Genomic DNA, 18,452 nt, shown 5'->3' with positions numbered 1-18,452 from the left:
AGGGGGTCCCCAAAACAAGTTCCCTGACTGACTAAAAGATGGTGCCCTCACAAACTCCATGAATGATCCTCAGGTTCAGAGATGACTCCGGACTCCTCAGTCACTGCAGAGGGGCTGATTTCTGCTGGCCGGGATCCTCTTAAGGCAGGAGTCAGCTGATTCAGTCCCAGGATTTCCCCTCCCCACAAAGGGGTGCAGGGCTCAAGGTGCAGATTACACAACTACACTAACATCCAAACTGTCGTCTCCTAGCCCAGCGTCCAGACACACACTCAGCAGGCAGCAGCCCTGGACTAGCAGCCAGAGCAGAGCTGACCAGGTGGTGACTGGTCTCACCTAGGGAGCTGGAGGGCGAACTCAGCCTGGCTGGGGAAGTTTCCCAGCAAAACTCTACAAACTGGGAATCATCAGTGGAGCGGGAAAAGCCCAGCTGAGGGATCTTGCTTTCAGGTCTCTAGAGGCCAGTTCTCAGGGGGAACCCTGCCTGCAGGCCTGGGACTCCCCAGCTTCCCACACAGCCAGTCCTGCCCTTGCCCTGGCTGGCTCCAGACTGACTCAAAAAATGGCTTCTCCCCTTTCCTGAGCTCCCTGGGAGGGGCATCTCACTCCCTGTTGGTTGCCGGGCAGACTCTGAGTCTGCCTTGGCTCCCGCTCCGAGCCAGGGACAGTGCCTCTCCCTGAGCTGCCAGCAGACAGAGCCCCAGGAATCTAGGTCATCTCCTTGGGGGTTACAGAGGAGTAAGGGTTAGAGAGGGGATTCAGTTTTAGATTTAGGGGTGATGGAGTTGGGTTTAGGGGATGGGGATTAACATTTGGGGTCATGGTTTGAAGTGGGTGACTGGCACTCAGGCTAAGTGGGCATGGCTTGAAGTTAGGCTTAGGGGGCAGCCAGGGCATTAGGTTTGCAGGGCAAAGACTTCAATTCCAGTTTAAGTGACAGGGATTTAGGCTTAAGTGGATGGGGTCAGAGCTGGACAGGGTGTGGGTCTCAGGGTGAGGGACTAGTCTTAGTCAAAGTTTGTGGTGGTTTTGGATTAGGGGATAATGATTTAGGTGTTGAGGCCTGGAAGTATGTTTTAGGTCTAGGGTCAGAGACAGGTGATTAGCTGGAGGTTACATGTAGGTTTAAGGGACAAGGTCAGAGGCTGAGGAGTCAGTGTGCTTAACCTCAGGAAGTGCGGAATTAACCTCATGTTGAAGGTAGAAGGAATTCTGTGAACACTTCCAGGAGCGCCAAGTGATGCTCTGTGCTTGGGTGGGGGACCCGGAAGGTTCTGTGAGGAACTAGACTCTGAGGGGGCCATTCTACAGGCAGTTAGGCCAAGGGATATTCAGGCAGCTCTACTCTGATGGCAGCTTTCTGAGGGGTGGGGAACCCTTAAGGTGTTTTTCTGAGGGGATGGGAGCTCTGGGAGTTATTCCGTGAGGAGTTGTTAGCTCTGTGGGACAATCTGTGAGGGATGGTTAGCCGCAGGAGACCTTCTGTGAGAGGTTGCTTGCCTTGGACAAAGTTCTTTCAGGCACAGGGAGCCCAGACTATATTCTGTGAGTCTGGGAGCCATAAGTGACATTTTGTGAAGTACAGAGGCCACCGTGGGTGTTTCTGTGAAGCATGTACCCTGGGGTATGTTTTCTGAGGCTCAGGGAACTATGGGAGATACTAGAGATGCTGTGTGGTCAGTGAAGGACCCAGGGAACATTTTGTGATGCACTGAGAGCCCCAATTAATAATCTGCAAGGTTTAAGGAGTGGAGCTGGTCTGAAATTTTAAATTTTTCCTGTGGAAATTTTCTATGAAAATGAAAAAAAAATTTAATTCCATGTGAATTTTCAGTTGTTCACAGAAAAATAAAAAAAATAATATTTTGGGCCAAAACTGATGCAGAGGGGAAAAAGTCTTGGGCTGTGAGGGAAAGTTAAGGGAGGTGGTGAGTTTTAGGGGGAAGAGAGGATTATAGGATAGTGAAGGAGTGTTAGTTGAATTGGGGGAAGAAGGGTTATCAGGCAGCATGGGGTGGGGGCTGGAGTTATAGATAAATACAAGGGCAAGCAGCTACATAGGGAATGTTTGAGGTGGTGAAGCTACAGATTATTTGTCCCAACTCCCTTACTCGTCAGAGTTGACTTTTCATGGGGAGGCTCCCCTGGAGTGCCACCTTCTGTTGAAAAAGCCCTCAAATGAAAAGGAAGAGAGCAGAAGCTCCTCCTTCCCCATCTCTCCCCCCACCCAACCTCTTTCCTTTTCTCTTTGAGATCTATGGGTGGAAAGTGCGATATAAAAGAGCTAGATATTATTATTGTTAGCCTGCAGGTTGGGTGGCTCCCAATCTATAAGAAGTCTTCGCTGAATTTGATAGGCATGATAGCTGCCTTTCATTCAGGCTAAATGAGGAATCAGTTAAATGCCTCTTTGTTTAGTGATGGCTGAAACAATGGAAGCCACCACCTAAGGAATGGATTGCATGTAAGGCCAGAGCAGAGGCCAGACCATAGGGACTGAGGGGCTTCTCTAGAGCAGGGATTCCCAAACTTTATTCCCTGAGGCCCCCCTGTGCAGCTGCAGTAAGCACTGAGGGCCACTATTAACAGTTCTTGAGGAAAAATATTTTAAATTATTATAGACATATAAACTATGACACTGTAAACAAACAATGTACATGTTTCCTTTTCCACCAGTTCCCTGGCAGAGCTGGGGAAAAAGCCCTGACTTCACCCCCTAAATCAAGCCAAAGCTCCGTGTCCCCAACTCTTTCCCATAAGCAAGGTCCCTCAGCCTCTGTCCCCCCAGGAGCACTGGTGGGGCAGGGGGTGGCTGAGGTCCCTTGGTGTTGCCCATCACTAGTGCAGTTGCAGCAGCTTCTGCTTGGCTTGGGTACTGCCACAGCACCAGTTCAGCCTGCATGGCATGGTTCTCCCTCAACAGGCACTGAGATCAGACTCATTCCATCAGGAGATCATTCTATGTCAGTACACATCAGTAACTGTAGATGTAAGCCAATGTTGTGAGTGAGCTTTCTGTGGCCATCTATTGATGAATGAGAGGAGAAGACCGCATGAGCAGATCTTATTTGCATAAGTGACTCCCACTGTATCAGAGTGATCATTTTGGCTGTTTTGGGTTAAAATTCACTTAAGGCTTAGATGTAAGGGTAATTAAATGTTAGTCCCTGAATTGTATGAATAAAGGCAGTGGATTAAGGGGATCACCATAACCTATTGCTCATTCTTGAACAGCTGGGTAGTGAACCAAAAGGAAGAGAAGAGGGAGATGTTGATGCTGATCTTGTTTTGGGTGGGGCTTCTGTTTAATGAACCTATATGTTATTTGATCATTCTTCTTTCTGGGACTGTAGAGTTTAAATGCGCAGCTGAATAGACTCAATTAAGAATCTTCCTCTTTTCCCAGTTATGGTGGCAAATCAGGAAAATGAGATGCCAAAGAGGTAGCAGCCTTACTGGTATCAGTGGTAAAGCAGTGGCAAGAGGTAGAATAACGAGAGGCAACAAATTGAAGCAAGAGACAGGCATTTCTTCACAGGAGCCAGGCAGCAAACCTTGCCCCCCCTTCTCCCAGGTGGTGGAGGTGAACCCGTCTGAATTCACGTCTGGACTCTGGGACTTTGCTAACCTCTGACAACAAACTTATGCCCGCAAACTGTGAGTGGGGTGCAGTGAAGGAAGGGGAAAGTGGTGTGTTAAAGGGACATTTGTCTATTGGACTTCCCCACTGAAAGGTGGGGAAACTCAGGCAAAATACTACTGCCCAAGATGCTTCTGGGCGAGTGTTTTACTTATTATTTGCATGCTTCTGAGTCATTGTTACTGTATTTTCCCAAATTAATACGGTATTTACTCTTCTCTTAATAAGTTATACATGGACTCAGTGCTTGTGAATGGAGAAGCATTGCTTAGTAAGGGCACCCAGGAGAGGTGTTACCCCCACCCCTCAGGTTACTGGATTAGGCTTAGACTTGCATGTTTTATTTTATTTTGCTTGATAATTCACTTTGTTTTGCCTGTTATTACTTGGAACCACTTAAATCCTACTTTTTGTATTTAATAAAATCACTTGTTAATTAGCCCAGAGTATGTATTAATATTGGGGGGGGGCAAACAGGTGTGCATATATTTCTATCAGTGTTATAGAGGGCAAACGATTTATGAGTTTACCCTGTATAAGCTTTATACAGGGTAAAATGGATTTATTTGGGGTTTAGACATCTGAGTGCTGGAGACAGGAGCATTTCTTAAGCTGTTTTCAGTTAAGCCTGCAGCTCATGAGGGACGTGGGGTTCAGACTTGGATCTGTGTTTGTAGCAAGCAAGCGTGTTTGGCTCAAACCGGGCACGGGACTGACGTCCCAAGCTGGCAGGGAAAACAGGCTCAGAGGTAGTCTAGGCATAGCAGGTGGCAGTCCCAAGGGGGTTTCTGTGATTCAACCTGTCACAGGGGTGTATATGAAAACTCTATTTAATGTTATAAACTGTGGCTTTAAATTGTAAGGAGTTTCCTTGTTCTGCCTGGAGACTAGGGGGCTCTGAGGAAAACCCGATCTTTGCAGCAGTGTTCTGAATGGGTCTGAGTTTGGCCTTGATTAACATAATTTGGCCCAAGAAAAGGATGTTGCAGTAATTGAGCCATGAGTTGATGAGAGCTCGGACATGAGTTTTAGCTGTGTGGCTGGACAGGGAAGGCTGCATCTTAGCAATAAGATGCAGAAGGAATCTGCAAAGTTTAGACATAGCCTGGATGTGAGGACCTACAGGTGTCTGAGCCAAGAACAATGCTGAGGTTACAGGCCTGAGTGACAGGCAGGATGCTGCTGTTATAGTTATGAAAATGTGCTAATGTGTTGAAATTAAAGGCAGATACTTGGTCAGAAATCTTGTGAGAGCCACAGGCAGAGGGTGAAAATATTCTTTGGGGATGCTGAGTAAAACATAATATTAAGTGCTATTAAGGGCCCAGTGGGTTGGAGAGTGAGCCCGGCTGCCCCATACTTACCCTGCAAAGCCGGCTCCTGTCCTGCAAGTCTGGGCCTGTCTCCCCACTCCAGCACATTGGCTCTTGTGACTCTCAGACATGGAGGAGGCTGCCCTGGTATCATGTGGCACATTTGTCTATGCGCAGGCAAGCCCCTCCTGCCATGAGAATCCACCCTAGGGTTGCCAACTTTCTAATTCCAGAAAACCAAACACCTGCTGAGCATTCGTGAGTTGTGCTAGTTCCTCCCCTGCCCTGACCCAGCCAATGGGAGCTGCGCCTGTGGACCAGGGGGGAGAGGCAGCATGTGGACCCCTCTGGACGCCTCTGAGGCTAGGAGCCAGACATGCCGGCTGCTTCCTGACCCAGGAGCTGCACGGTGCAGAGGCTAGCAAGGAGCCTGCCAGCCCCGCGGTGCTACCAACTGGACAGTCAATGGCCACCAGGATCCCTCTTTGACCGGACACCTGGTCACCCTAACCCACCCCCTTCCTGGCCCTTGTGCTGCTGGATGCAGGGTTTTGCCTGCCAAGCTGGGCATGCACGTGGTCTGAGAAAAACTGGAGGAAGGTTGGTGATTTGATAGGTAGATTTGGGGGCTGTGGCCCAAAGACCTCTTGATGCCAACTAGGAGAGTGCCCAAGAGTACATAGGGGTGCAGAGTTCACCAAAAGAATGGCATGTAAGATCTATAACGAAAGCCTATGGCACACTGACCCATCTTAATCACTGAGATGTATGTACAGAAAATATGTGAGGAGGGGTGTGTGTGTGTGTCTATATCTATACTAAAATGTATAATCCCTAAGTCTGTAGTTAAAAGCCGGTCACTCAAAGGCAGTGTGTCATGAGACAGACTTATCCAGACAGGCAGTGGGAGACTGTTGTATGTCATACAACAGAAATATATTCATATACTAAGTCAGATGCTAACAAATTGCTGGTGGAGATTTTAGAAGGAAATTAAGAGGAAGAGATTCCGCAGTAGGGGGAATGGGAATCTATTTTCAGGTGACCATCAAAGGTCTGTTCTGGTACACTTGGGGGTGCAGAGAGACCCCTAGCATCTCTCCATCTGTGAAGACAAACCAGGCTTGATCTTATGAAATGGGGATCTTGGCCAACCTGGTTAAAAAGACCGGGAAAAGGACTTGGGGTAAGCTGCCTTGTAGGAGACAAGGGAATGCCTTGTTAGTTAAGTTTGGGCTCTAGAAAGCATGTTATGATTTTATTTTATATGTAACCATTTGTTTCCAATACTTTTTTCTTTCTTACTTGAATCTGTGTTCTTTGATAAGCCTGTTCTTGTTGTTACTATCTATATATATGAAGTGCTATGTGTTACGTAGGGTGAGGATCCTGAGTTGAACCTTGCTATCAGGGGTGTACTATTCCTTTGGGAATGGTGGCTCTGAGAAATCGGCACACTCCTGAAGGCCATTTGGAAGATCCAGCGGTTGGTGTTACCTATTGTTAGCCTGTGCAGAGAGCAAGGGAAGGCAAGGCCTGGCAGGCAGTGCTTGTGTTGCCAGAGGCTGGTGGAGTCAGGGCTGATCCACAGCAGGCACAGACAGTAAGGGCAGATAGTAGCGAGGTGCCTCACAACCCCAGATGCCCCTGGGACGTGTCACAGGGACGCTGAGCCCCCTCCAGCCCTAGCCACCCATCACCTGTGGTGAGAACAGTTCGTGAACGTACTGTATAAATATGGCCCCTATATAAGAAAGTGTCCTCATTCAGGGCAGCATTTAAGCTCACACTTAAATCCCACACATGCTTAAATGCTTTTCTGAATCGGGGTCTGAGATTGCAAAAATGAACGTCAACCTCAGAAATGTGATTGACCGGACTAAAAGAATTAAATGGTTTGGAGTGCTGTGCTGCCTGTATTATCTTAACATCTGAATGCTAAGAAGAGTGATGGGCCAAGTGAGATGAACAAATTAAAAAATAACAATTTATGAAATCAGTATGTACATCTACTGTAACACACAACCTGCCTAGGGTCTGTATAGCCCCTTATCTTTTGTATTACCTCACCCTCCCTTTTAACACTTATTTGTTCTGCCAACAATCTAGCATAGTGGTAATAAGGAAGGAGGGTGTGTGTGTGAGGGGGGAAGGAGCAGGGAAAGTAGCTGCTAATCTTGCTGCCCCAGTAAAAGTTTCTAAGGTACAAACAAAAGAACCATTATTCTTAAACAATCCATGCCAAGAATGTTGGAGTGATGGGTACAAGGGAGCAGAGACAGGTGGTGCTTTGTTTAAAGAACATTGAAGGGATGGGTCTCTTTTGCAAGCACAACACCTCATGATGCTACAGGAGAGACCTGAATTCCAAAACAGCCTCAGAACACCTGTTGCTTGGGCCAGTGAAGACGGGGTGTGTGTGCTTGCTCTCTGGGGGAGGGGAGGTGTGAGTGGTCCCATTTTGAAAGCTCTCTCCTGCCATGGGGCAGCACTGAAGGCAGACTTGTAATGCTTGTCTACATGGTGGGGAATGCTCTCTGCCGGGGTGTAATTTCTAACGTGTTCCACGTTAACCGATCCATGCAGATCCTGCTGGTGCACTTTCACATAGTGCCGTTTGAAACAGTACTGTGTTAAAGAGCAGCAGGGGACCTTTCATGCACACCAGCGGGGTCTGCAGAGACCAACCAATGCACAGCATTTTAGTGTGCTTTAGAAGTCACACCCCAGTAGTGCGCATTACCCCAGTGGACAAGGACGGAAAGCCCTGCTAATATTTTTCTACCTCTGCTTTGATCACTTTTTAAACGAGTATAAGGACATGGAGTCTTTCTCAGGGCCCAATGCTGCAAACTCTTGCTCACCTGAGTAGGTCTGTTGACTCCAATAAGATTACTCGCATGGATGAGGAATAGTGTAGAATGGAGGCTTATCTGAACTTACTAAAGACTGTAAAGCTTAAACCATCCCTTGCAGGATTCCTTAATGAAAGACACAGTCCAACACAGAGCTGCAGGACACCAAACTAGAGGCACCACACCTGTTTAGCCCCTACCAAAGCACACTGTGATCTGGGAGTGGGCTTCCACGTCCTGGGTTTGTTTGGTTTTGTTAATCTTCTCGATGAGTTGTGTATTTGCAGCTGGGGAGGGGTTCAGGGTTTTTCTGGACATACCTGCAGTTGGAAGGGGTTTATTGTTCTGATGGTGGGTATTTAATGTGTGGAATACAATGGGTTGTTATTTACATTATACTGCAGGACCCTCACACTAGAGCTGAGCACACCACTGATTTTATTTAGCAATGAACCAAAACTGATTTTTTTCCCAAATAAAAAACAAGTTTTCATCAAATGTTGGTTCAAAACAAAGTGCCCATTTGAAACATTTTGACATTTCCATTTTTTTCAGCCAAAATTATTCACCACACTCAAATAATTTTGCTGCTCCCCAAAATGTAATGAGATGAAAGGAGGGGGACACAGGGCCAAGGAGTCTGGTGCAGTTCATCTCCTGGAGTTTCCAACAAATGCTCCCCATGGGCGAGAGGAGTTTGGGGGTGGAGAGGGCGGATTGCAGCCTCCAAACCCTGTGCTGATATGAAACTGCTCTGCCTTGCAGCACAGCCTCCCTTAACCTCTTGGCCATTGCTGGGACTCTGCTATTGGCCATCTCACAGTGCCTATGCCTTACTCTGCCTCTGTGGGATGAGAACGGCGTGGAGCAGGGGTTAGTGGTAACTGGACATTCATTTGGTCCCAAACGGAGCATGTTGTAGGGAGCTTCTGCCCCCCATCATGCCATCCCTTCATTATCACAGACCCATGTGGCCCTAACCCTGTGGAGCTTGTGGAGAGCTGTTTCCACAGATTTCTAAGCAAGAGGGGGAGCATGCCTGATACGTCAGAGAGAGACCGCATCTAGCACTGAACTGGGAGCAACTGGACATGTTGGGTTCATGCCATAGCTTTCCAACGTCTCTCTGCTAGTGCTGGACGCTCTCCGGGCTGAGACAGGCCACGGGGGAGTGGGAGGAAGGGGGCTGTGGAATTCCCAGTTACGAAGGAGGAATCTTGAAAAACTGCCCTTCTCTAAACAAGACCATTTCCAATATCTTTCCAAGCTGCCTTAATACATGATGCAGGTTAGTCGGATTATCTTATTGAAATAGAACATGTGCTTACATGCCGCACACCATATGTCGCCCGGGCAAAGCAATGTTGTTTAACCTGGGCCTTGCCCTGGTTAAATACCAAGAGCTTTAGAATTTATGAATTTATGTATCTTTGGTTATTAAGGGCTCACTAACTCTGTGACCTCAGAGAAATGTAGCTGGGACATTCTGGCTTTTTGTTTGCTTGGATTTGCATTCAGGTTTCCAAGAAATGTGATAATGTATGTACTTTGTGTTAAGGTCAAATACAAACCTGTGAACTATAGGAAATTCAGAAGGACTGTTAATCTTTAATCCACACTTTTGTTTCTCTGAGTTGTAGCACAGAAAATAGGTATGGTCCCTGAGGGTTGGGGTTGTCTTTAGAAAAAATAGAGCTGTGTAGAAGTAATCAGCCGATGTAATATGCTTTTACTTGTTTAAACCTAATTCTTTTTATTTCATTTTTTAATATTTATAAAAAATGACTGAGAAAGTTAAGGTTGGTAAGCTATATATAAGATTACTAACACCAACATCAAGAAACAGGGAACTGAACAGTTGAGACATCGGCAAACAGCCTCCAAGTTAAAATATCATGTGCAATGCTCACATTCCTAATGCTATTAGCCAGAGCGCTGTAACTGAGCTGCAAACAGAAATTTGAGATTTCTGCTTGGAAGTGTTGGTTGATCTCTTTCAAGTTAAATTTCCCTATTTTGTTTGTTTTATTTCAAATGTTGATATAATAGTCATTAAATACAAGCTAGCAATTTTTAATTTCTCACAATATCTTTAAACAAGAATCATGATGACTTTAACTCTGTCCATGTGGGAATGGAAACATTTTGGAAGTCAAATTTACTGACTTCAATGGAGTTACACCAATTCTTATCACACTACCTTCCAGCAAGATGGCTGACCACCCCTCTTGTCAGGGTCTTCTCCAAAGTCCTTTGTTGGCCTAGGGGAAAGGTGATTTAGGGTTCATTGTCCTTCTCTTTTATAGTCCAGTGAACCTTTGAAATGGATTTTTCTGACGGTTATCCCCCCAACGTGAAGTTCATTCAAGCTGTGGGGAGGGAGACATGGAATCTGCTGGTGAAGGAAATTCCATGCTGGTTTCTTCCCCCATTGGTGTTTGCTAAAATGCAAATGAATGGCCACTTGACATGCAATTGCTAACTGACTCTGACACCTGGCTGCAGGCATCAGCCTGCCCTTTGTCTGGGAGAAACCTGTTTACCCACTTCTCAGATTTGTCTGGTAAACTCATTTTAGTTCCACGTTTTCTTCAGATATGTGTGGTCCCTTTGGCACTTACCATACACAAATATTAATGATTAGAGTGTTAATTTTCTAATGATGCGTTACGTGACACACCTCAGATACAGTTTGACATTAATGAATTGGGGTACATGAAACTGGTCAGGCCAGTTGAAAAGCACTGCCAGATGCCAGTGAGCCCCTTGCCCTTGTGCATTGGGGAGCTCTTAGGGTCACACCTCCTCCCCTACAATAGTGACGGAGGGTTAGCCACTGGCTGACCTGGAAGCAAAAGGTCAGAGCCCTCTTTCCTGGACCTGGGTTGTGCCACTCTATTTTCTTTCCCCTTTATATGTACAATCTCCATACCATATTCTTGGAGAGTCGTGCTCCATCATAGCTTTGAATTGGAGCCCTTTGTTTTATGTAACCATGCTAATGGAGAGTGATCAGTCCAGACCCTGAATTTCTTCTTAAAGGATAGGGCCTCAGCTGTAATTGGCCACATTAGGGCATAGCATTCTGCTTAACCTGAAGAGAGGGGTTGCAGCTGAGAATCTGAAGAAGGGGGAGGGCACCTCCCTTCAACCCTAATTTAGGCAACAGACTCCCCAAGAGCCATGGGCTTAGGACACAGGCCTCTCCTTGGTATCTGGTATTGGCTAGCTTAGGCGGGGAGCTGCTTAACATGCTGGCTTTTGTGAATCCTATTCTGAGGCACCCTCCATGCATCTTATAGGGAGCCTAGGTGCTGAACTCTGGCTCTGTAAATCCCAGTGATTTGTTATAAGTGGTGATGCTCAGTGTTAGGGTGACCAGATGTCCCGATTTTACAGGGACAGTCCCGATTTTGGGGTCTTTTTCTTATATAGGATCCTAGTACCCCCCACCCCCTGTCCTGATTTTTCACACTTGCTGTCTGGTCACCCTACTCAGTGTAGTCACGCCTACGTTCCTTCACAAATCCAGACTGTAAGTGCCTAGATCCATTTTGAAAATGGAACTTAGGCTGCTGAGTCACTTTAGCGCTTTTGAAATTTTGGATAGAAAACATGGAGTTCCCAGTCTTCCTGCCAGTGTGGTCAATGGCCACTGATGAAGCTTGACAGGGCCAAGGTAAGAGAGAATTCCTAAAAAGGAAAAAATTATATTTAAGCAATTATAATACTGCTCGGGGCATGGGATGAAGGTGCTTTTTTTTATAGGTGGGCTGCTCTTAAGAGCTGGAGTCTACACGCTGATTTGTTGTTGCTTATGAGAGTTGGGCTTCTGACATTGATTTCTGGTTTTATAAAGGACAAAAGCATTCTTCAGAAATGACACCTGTCACAGGTGGGGCTGCTCTGTGGCACCCCCTGCAGAGCCAAGCCTGGTATTGCAGGTGCTTCCCGCCTTAGTCCACAAGTTGTGGCTGCCTGCTTGGAGCGCAGTGGCCCATTTTGTAAGCTAGGTGTCAGTCTCTGCACAGTTAAATAAAAATGAACTCAGAATTTGGCTGTTTGCACCTTTAAACAAACAAAGGCAAGTGCTCAGTGGTTTTCAAACGTTTTGTGTTGGTGACCCCTTTCACACAGCAAGCCTCTGACTGTGACCTCCCCCACACCTTATAAATTAATGTAACCCTTCTGCCCATCAGAGATGGCAGCAACAAGGGCCGGGTTCAGTATCCAGGGGTTCCGTTTCAATAACGCAATGCAAAACCAGTTTGAGCCCCCACCCAGTGACCTGGGACAATTACATACCACCGCCCGGGCGCCTCTAGGAGGCAACACTTCTCCTCTCGCAAGCAGAGAGTCTGAGTGTAGCAAAAAAACTTTTAATAAAAAGAGGGAAACAATGTGGCATTATTTTGGGGAAACAGCACATACAGGGTTCATAAACATAAATCATGAACAAAGAAAGAAGTCCAGCAACCCAAAAGTCCAATTAACATGCCTGTCCTTTCCCTGCACCTCACTCATGGCTGCTGTCCTTGGATTGTGCAGACTCAGAGTTCTGAGGTGCATCAGCAGAGTTCACCTCCCAACCCTGGCAGAAGGGGGCAGGGATAAGGGAAATGATTTTATGAGAGTAAACAGCCTGCAGCATTCTCAGGCGGCTGTGTTGCTTTAATCTATTTCCTGGGGAGGGAGGACAGGGAGAAGGACTAATGTAAAGAAACAAATCTGTAGTGAAAGTGTTTTTATATGCTGGGTCATCAATCGAGACTGCTATAAAATGAAGTATATGGCAGAATGCTGGTAAAACAGAGTAGGAGACGTACAATTCTCCCCCAAGGAGTTGAGTCACAAATTTAAGTAATGGATTTTTTTTTTTTTTTTACAAGCATCAGCATGGAAGCATGTCCTCTGGAATGGTGGCCGAAGCATGAAGGGGCATATGAATGTTTAGCATATCTGGCATGTAAACACCTTGCAATGCTACAAAAGTGTCATGTGAATGCCTCTTCACACTTTCAGGTGACATTGTAAATAAGAAGCGGGCAGCATTATCTCATGTAAATGTAAACAAACTTGTTTGTCTGAGCAGTTGGCTAACAAGAAGTAGGACTGAATTGTAGGCTTTAAAGTTTTGCATTGCTTTGTTTTTGAGTGCAGGTATGTAACAAAAAATTCTACATTTGTAAGTAGCACTTTCACAATAAAGAGATTGTACTAGAGTACTTGTATGAGGTGAATTAAAAATACTAGTGCAAATATTTGTAATAAAAATAATATAAAGTCAGCACTGTACACTTTATATGGTGTTGTAATTGAAATCAATGTATTTGAAAATCTAGAAACACATGCAAAAATAATTCATAAATTTCAATTGGTATTCTGTTTAACAGTGTGATTAAAACTGCGATTAATCACAATTATTTTTTTAAATCAGGATACATTTTTTGAGCTAATTGCATTAGTTAACTGCGATTAATTGACAGCCCTAAAATATATTCATTGTTTCCTATCCACACCCCCCCTATATAGGACAGAGCTTTTCACTGAGCTCTGCCCAGACAGATGCCCAGGTCTCTTTTCTTCGCTTTAAAATTTTTGTTGTTGTTAAACTAGATCCCAGCAATGAAGATAAGTAGTTCAAATGATTCCTTCCAGTGTTTATTATCCTGCACTTGCCTCCACTGAATATGATTCACATCACGCTGCCCATTTGTCTGCCTTTGCTAGGTCCTTTTTGAAGTTTCTCAATGTATTTTAGTCCAGTCTAATCTAAATAATTATAGCTCCGATTTTAGCCCTAGAGTGTTCTCTCCTTCTCCGTATCATATGTAATGCTAGAGCTGGTCAAAAATCAGAATTTCCATCCCACAGGAAATTCTGCTATCTCAACATTTCTTTTTGTCCCAAATGAAGATCCCATGATCCCCTGGAAAAGTTCAGTTCTGTGGAAAAGGTATTTTCTGTCAAAAAAAGATTGACTGAGAGCTCCCTACCAGCTCTTTTAAATACAGTAAACACCAGCCCTAAATAGTGGGACACTGTTAACTTCTCTGCATATTGAAAACTGACCATTTATTCCTATTCTTTGTTTTCTGTCTCTTAGCCAGTTTCTGGTCAATATCTGAACTTTACCTCTTATCTTGTGACTACTTCACTTTCTTTATTACTTCTTGTGAAGGTCTTTGTCAAAATGCTTTGCAAGTACAAATTGTCAGCTAGTTTTCATTTATCCACCGTTTCGCTGATGCTGTCAAATAGTTATAGGAGTGAAAAGACACCACTTTCCTTTACGAAAGCTCAGTGGTGCTTTTTCCTCCATATATGATGGTTATTGTGAATTTATAATTCTGGTTTACTAAAAGTCTTGTTTAATCCACCTAATACAAAAGTATGGCTCTCTGGCATGTAATTCCTAGGAGCACTCTGAGCATCTTTATTAAAGACAGGTATAAAATTTGCTTCCCCCCAGTATAACAGCTTCTTTTAATGAGATTTGCATAAATTTGTTAGCAGCCCAGCCATTCCACTCCACACTTAAGTTCCTTCAGAACTGCTGGATGAAATGCCAGCTGGTCCTTGTATTTCATCTGATTGTTTCAGCACCTTCTCTTCTGCCACCTCAGTGTCTGGCAGGACCTCCTCTTTATTACTTGAAAAAGAGTAAGTCCAGAGCTGGATCTCCCCAACCTGCTCTGTGGTGCAGAGCGATGCTGATGAGCTAAAGCCCAGATCCCCAAAGGATGCCTAAGTCCTAGATGTTCAAATCCCAGTTCTAAGCATCACTGTGATCCTCTGAGCTATTGGATTTTCTGGTGTCAGGCTCCCTCAATAACCCCGGTTAAAGCTGTTCCTTTGTGTATAAATAATTAGAGTCAGTGGAGAAGAGGGACTTGATCCTGGGTCTCCCACAGAGGGTGCCCTAAGCTCAGGGCTATGGAATAATTCTCTTTCTCATGCTCTCTCTCCTTCTAGCCCAATGACTAAGTATTTGTACACAGTGGAACAGCTTCAACAGGAGAGACGGAGGGAGCCCTCCCCCATCAGAATGTCCCATTGGTCTGTGTTCAGAGCATTCTCTTGGGATGGTGAGAGATTCCTGTTCAAATGTTTATCCTGGGTGAGTTCTCTAACTACTGGGCTAGAAGTGATAAGGGAACTACCATTATCATGAGGGGGCAGGGCTTAGCACCCACCTCTCTGGTCAGCATCTCCCATTGGCTAGCTCAGACATGTATCCCAGTGAGAGGGGTAGGGCTTGGTACACACTCTTCTGGTTGGCATCTTCCATTAACACACATCTCTCTGGCTGGTTTCACCTACTGGCTAGCTTAGGTGCCTATCTCCCTGAGAGGGGTGGGGTTTATCACCTCTGGTTGACATGTCTCCTTGGTTCGCTTAGGTGATCCCTGACTAGAGTGTTGGGTTTTGCGGCTCTCTCTCTCCATTCACTGTATAGGGAGCCTATGTGCTTAACTCAAGCTTTGTGGATCACCGTGTTGGTCCAGTGATTTTCGTGGTACCTAAAAGTTGCGTATTGCAATGCTGAGCATCATAACAACTAAGTCCCTTTGTGGAGCCAAACCTAAGTGACTATGTTGTAATATCCTTTCTTAACAGCTCCCTTCTTTCCCTGCTAGTGCAGTGCACCCAACAGCTCTTTTTCAGGCTTCTGTTAGTATTACAGACTTTGCACCAAACAGCTCTATTTCCAGCTTCTGGTATTGTTAGACTTTTTGGTGTTTCTTTTTTTAAATTCCTTTGGTTATTCACTTTTTGCATTTCCTCCTTAGCCTTCTTAATTTCCATCTTACATTTCACCTGCCAGAGTTTATGCACCTTTTTCAAACTTGCCAAATGTGGTTTATGCACCCTTTCTTTCAGTCAGCCAGGCTGCAGGAACAGAGCAGGTTTTTCATTTAATTTCTTCTCCAGGATATCAGGATAGGGTTTTTTCTTTCTCTTTTCTTGCTGACTTCTATGGTAAAATATCCGGAAGTAGCCTCCATGTTGAGTAAAGATTTTAATTTCTTTATGTTTGACTTTTTTTGTATCCTTTTAAATTAGTTTCCTTCTTTAATTTTTTTCCCCACTTTCTAAAGACTAATGCCACACTGCTGGTTTCGGTATGAGCTGTCCCATGAAGACTTTAACCATAATTATATACTGCTGACTGTTAGTAAAAGGCTGAACAATAGTTACTACTTCAACCAACTCTGTATATAACTTAAGATGAGAAGCTACTTAACTGTGTTACCTAGAGCTAGATAGTCCAAGAAGTTGTCATATGATCAAGAAATTGCTCCCTTTTTATTATATCCCAGTGTGTCATTTCATCAATTGACTGTGATTCTGTCAAGTCCCACATTACTGCAGTTTTTTCCCAATGGGTATTACAGAACCCAATGTCTTACTAGATTTAGTGATTTGTCTTTTTGATTTCCCTTTATACTTTGACCTTATTGTACTATCCTGATTCTAGTAATAAAACTTTACTAGCATTTTTATTTTTCTGAGTTGGGTTGTATAGACATACAGATTCTACCTTATAGTCCTGCCCACTCAGAAATGCTGACTCATTAAATTCTCTAAATTCTGTAGACTACTTTAAGGTTCAGTTCTACTCCCCAACCTGTGTGACCTAATCTGTCTGTCCAGATATCACAATATCTCACTTTTAAAATATACTATCGTGCTTCAGAAAGGGCTGTTTTTATAGGTTAAGCCATCTTATATAGCTAGGCATTCTAGTTCACCTCTTTTGGCGTTCAGCTTTTCACACAGGAAAAGAAACATTTGATATTATTTATTTACATTAGCACCCAGTGTGCTAAATACTTCACAAATGTAGAACAGAAGAGCTGGGAGACAGCCAGAGAAGCTCTGGTAGCATGGCCCTGGGAGGAAGATGGAAGAGCTTTTTGGACAGAGTGCTGCTTGGAAAAAGGCTTGGAATTGTAAACAAGGAAATTGCCTCTGTTTGTTTCTCCTGTATTCAGGGAGACAGGACTCAGTGTACATTCTTTGTAAATAAACTGGACTGCGCCTAAGAAATACCTATCAACTTTTCCTTCTAACAGAAACAATCCACAAGGCCTGAACGGGGGCTAGCTCCTTGGGCCAAAAGGAGCAATGTCTTAACCATGAGACCAAGCTCTCTCTTCCTTCAGTCCTCTAACTAATTCACTACACACCTTCCAATCTGCCAGTACCTGCAATAGGTACACATCTTGTAATTTCTGCAACAAATGAGGCAGGGGTCCTAAAGACAACAGCTGTGTTCACTACACAACCTTAATTTGTAGATCTTGAACCTGGCAAAAATGTGTCCTTTGAAAATCCTGAGAGCTCTGTGCTTCTTGTTCAAAATGATCCCACCACTGCCACCAAGTCAAGGCTGAATCCCCACTCTGGCACTTCAAGTACAGAAGGTGGGGGCCCACAAGGAGTCTAAAAATTAATACTTGCCACTCCAGGCTTGTATTAAACTGCCAAGGATAGCTTTTCTCTGATCTTGGCTTGGTAAACATTGCCACCACCCAAAGGCAAACCCCCCATTTGGACTCAGGAAGGAGCACTTGGGAATTCCTCCCTGTGGGGTACCCTCAAGCCATCTCTCTCTCTCTCTCTCTCTCTCACACACACACACACACACACACACACACACACACACAGAAAGAAAACAAAGGAAATTAGCTGTTGCTACCAGCTAATCAAACAACATGCACAAACATCTGAGGACACCAAAAATCCAATCCTGTTCTTTAAAAAAGTAAATTTTATTAAAAACAAAAAGGAAAAAAATACATCTGGAACTTAGGCTCTTGCTAGCTTTTACAAGAGCAATTCCAAAAATTAAGCACCCAAAATAGCTTTCTTGGAGGTTCAGCTTAAAGGTTACAAGCAAACAAAAGCACCCAGGGTTAGCACAGAGGAGTCCACAGGCCAAAATAAAGAAATAAACCTGATTGCGTCTAGCTAAACATTCCCAATTTACTTACATATTTGGGGGGTTTCAAAGTAATTCTAGGTATGATCTGATGATTTTTCATACCTGGCTTATAGCTTTACCCAGCATTCCTGCTGCCCTCTGTTCCCCTCTTTCCCGGAAAGACACAACAGACCCAAAGGGAAAGCTTCTTTCCCAACTTTAAAAAGTTCTAGCCTTCCCATTGGCTCTTTTGGTTAGGTTCCCACTCCTTTTCTTTCACATGTGGGCTTGTTAACCCTTTACAGGTAAAGCAAGCAGAGAACAGACACCAAGAGGGAATTTACAGCTAACTGGCTGGCTGGGTGTCCATAAAAGGGAGCTACCCCCACTTCATTATCACATCTGTCAAAAAAAGATTGACCAAGATCTCCCTACCAGCTCTGTTTGGGTACGTCTTCACTACTCGCCGATCCGGCGGGTAGTGATCGATCTATCGGGGATCAATTTATCATGTTTAGTGCAGACGCAGATAAATCGATCCCCAATGGCTCTGCTGTTAACTCCGGAACTCCACCGCGGTGAGAGGCGGAAACGGAGTTGACGGGGGAGCGGTGGCAGTCGACCCCGTGCAGGGGCGGCTCTAGGATTTCCGCCGCCCCAAGCAGGGCGGCAGGCCGCGGGGGGTGCTCTAGCGGTCGCCGGTCCCGCGGCTC

General features: G+C 44.9%; 1 protein-coding gene across 2 annotated transcripts in view; it reads left to right on the top strand.

The window, feature by feature from the left end:
• Nucleotides 1–12,789: 12,789 nt before the first annotated feature.
• The window catches only part of LOC123352519 (ficolin-2-like), a 79,306-nt gene continuing 73,643 nt past the window's right edge, over nucleotides 12,790–18,452 (top strand). For both annotated transcript variants that reach the window (XM_044992761.1, XM_044992764.1), the window contains exon 1: nucleotides 12,790–12,830. The gene's annotated coding sequence lies outside the window, so the exon portion shown is untranslated. The remainder of the gene's footprint in view (nucleotides 12,831–18,452) is intronic.

The sequence above is a fragment of the Mauremys mutica genome, chromosome 18 (assembly GCF_020497125.1).
Source record: "Mauremys mutica isolate MM-2020 ecotype Southern chromosome 18, ASM2049712v1, whole genome shotgun sequence".
Lineage (NCBI taxonomy): Eukaryota > Metazoa > Chordata > Testudines > Geoemydidae > Mauremys > Mauremys mutica.
Note: the sequence above shows the minus strand (reverse complement) of the source record. Positions and strands in the feature narration are given on the sequence as shown.